General features: G+C 36.2%; 1 non-coding gene across 1 annotated transcript; it reads left to right on the top strand.

Moving 5' to 3' along the window:
- Positions 1 to 460: 460 nt before the first annotated feature.
- LOC123457105 lies at positions 461 to 570 on the top strand. Its single transcript, XR_006634884.1, has one exon. It is a non-coding gene; the product is annotated as a U6 spliceosomal RNA (small nuclear RNA).
- The last annotated feature ends 2,483 nt before the right edge of the window (positions 571 to 3,053 follow it).

Below are 3,053 nucleotides of genomic sequence, written 5' to 3'. Positions count from 1 at the left end.
CTTTTATTTATATCACTGCTGTCCTTAGGCACTCAGCAGTTAAGGACTTCAAAAAAAAATTGTTTGCTAAAGAGAGAGAAAGAGAATACGGGCACTCCAGTACCTCTGGTCACTCCAAACAAATGCCAGATGCATGCCCCAGTTTCTACACTTGTCTGATGAGGGTACTGGGGAATAGAACCTGAGTACTTAGGTCTCAAATGCAAGGGTCTTAACCTGTAAGGCATCTCTTCAGGCCAGTAGTTAAGAGTTTAAATGACCTTAGTTTTAATGTGATGCAACCAAATTCATTCTCATGTACCTGTACCTAACAGCTTGGACTTAACATTACCTCAATACATACATGAGTACAATTATTCAGCTTTATATCTTTTGTAAGTATGGCATTTGGGATGTGTTGAATTAGAGACACAGTTTTTATTTAAGATTATGTGGTTGAAAATAGTATGAGAAAAATAAGATTCTCTTCACTTCAGTAGAACATTTACTAAAATCGGAATGATACAGATTAGATTAACATGGCCCCTGTTCAAGAATGGCAAACAGATTCCTGCTGTATTCCATATTTTATTTTATTTGCTTTTATTCATTTGAGAAAGAGGGGGGAGAGAGAAAAGGAGAGCAGGGAGAGAGAGAGAAAAAGGGAGAATTAGCATTCCAGGGCCTGCAGCCACTGCAAACAAACCCCAGATACATGTGCCAGCTTGTGCATTTGGCTTATGTGGGTCCTAGAAAATTAAATCACGTTCTGTTGGCTTTGAAGGCAAATGTCTTAACCACTAAGCTGTCTCTCCTATCCATGTGTTCCACAATTAAAATAAAGAAAAAATAAACAATCAAATAAGTAAAAGATATGGTACTGTCATCTAATCTTGAAACCGTATTTCTTCTCAGTCCCAAAGGTGAATTACTTCTGAGTGTATTTTGTCTCAACCAATTTTTTGATGTTAAAATTCAACTATTTTTATAATGAATACGACCATCAACATGTGTTTGTTGTATTACGTACGTATTCAATTTAATTCTCTGTTGGAGAAAATACCATATCTTTGGTACTTTGGGGATGCGTGTGTAGGCATTGTTATCATGATCTAACATGGTATAGGAATGTGTTCACATGTGTCTTAAAACCTTACCATAACTTGTGCCAGGCACAGTGGCACATGCCTTTAATCCCAGCATTCTACAGGCAGAGGTAGGAAGATTGATGTGAGTTCAAGGCACCCTGAGACTACATCCCGAATTCAAGGTATACCTGGGAACAAATCAGACCATAACTTGAAAAACAAACAAAACAAAAAAATAATAATAACACAAAACCCTACCATAACTTTGTAAGACATATGTAATTCTCTGTTGTGTTGGTTTGCTTTTCTGTATTTTTGTATCAGTACCTCTGTAACTCTGAATTATGTGAATCATGCTCTCCAGCCCACTTTTGAAACAAAATTATAGCAATTCTTCTTCTACAGACATCCTCATAAAGATTGAAGGATCTCACCCCCAAGTAAGACTTGCAATACTACACACACACACACACACACACACACACACACCATGCATATAACAATATCCAATACCTGATTCTCACACTGAAGACCAGGTATATGTGAGGCCATGACAAATCATTGCATGATGGAGTCATTGAGTATTGCCACCTAACACAGGAAAGGATGTTGGACTGGGGCTATTTCCACAAGAAAAAAACAGTGGAATCATTTATGTTTTCTGATGTTAACTTCACATCTCTTCTATAATGGAACTAAAATTTATTGTGTCAAAAGAAATGTGAAGTTTTTGGCTTTTGGTTTTCTTTTGTTTGTTGTTGTTGAAAATAGAAACAAAGAGGAAAATATGGACATCAATATCAATAGAAATGACTTGGGAAGAAATAGTGATTCAGAAAGCAGGCAGATTTAGGAGGAGGGAGAACAAAGGTCTTAATATCAAGTAATATTTTTGCATATGTATGGGAATTGTCAGTAAAACTTTTACAAAATCTATAGTAGAACTCCTTGACTATGTGAACACTTTAGGTGATTTCCTCGTTCATTTATTTTTTTATTTTTTATTTTTTTTAAATATTAATTTATTCATTTGAGAGAGACAGACAAAGAGAGAAAGACAGATAGAGGGAGAGAGAGAGAATGGGCGTGCCAGGGCTTCCAGCCTCAGCAAATGAACTCCAGACGCGTGTGCCCCCTTGTGCATCTGGCTAACGTGGGACCTGGGGAACTGAGCTCGAACCAGGGTCCCTAGGCCTCACAGGCAAGCGCTTAACTGCTAAGCCATCTCTCCAGCCCTCGTTCATTTATTTTGTTACACAAAGAGTAGAGAGTAGATTCCACAACATAGATTGAAATAAAATAGAAGCAGTGTTGTTGATACATTCAGATCCAATCATCACAAAATTCTAAATATGCTTTACAGAATTCCTTTCTTTTAGAAGTGCAAATATTAGAGAAGAAATTACTTTCATGTCATTTTTCCAAAATCTAGAAAACGATATAATTCTGAATGTATGAATTGATCTCCAATTAAGTTTCCCTTGCTGGGTTACATTATCAACATGAGGGGATAATGAACAGAAGGAATAATTTGCCACTGTGCAAATAAAGCTTGATCAACCTATAGTTCATAAATTAGGATGGGTTTTGTCCTTAGAAAGGATCCTAATAGCTATATTTTCTGAATTATCTTCCATGAAATGCAGCAAATTTCCATACTATCAGTGAAGAGACACAGACAGAATATAACAAGATTATTAATGAGAAGAAAATTCCAATTCAAAATATCCTGGATGTCACCAAGACAGGTGAATCACTCTTGTACTACCATAGGAAAATACCGTAGGAAAAGCTTAAAGTTTAAAGAATCTCTGTCATCCTCTGTAGCTATTTCTCATTCAGAATACTTATGATTAAAAATATTGCATTTATGAAGTAAATGTCATACCACTTTACCCTCTCTTTGTTGTATTTTACAGACACGTGTTCAAAATGGAGATATTGACTGTATAAGTTAAGCCATGTCTCTCGCACCTCTTCAAATGC

Source organism: Jaculus jaculus, chromosome Y, assembly GCF_020740685.1.
Source record: "Jaculus jaculus isolate mJacJac1 chromosome Y, mJacJac1.mat.Y.cur, whole genome shotgun sequence".
Taxonomy (NCBI): Eukaryota; Metazoa; Chordata; class Mammalia; order Rodentia; family Dipodidae; genus Jaculus; species Jaculus jaculus.
The sequence above is the reverse complement of the archived record's forward strand: the minus strand, read 5'-3'. Positions and strand labels throughout refer to the sequence as shown.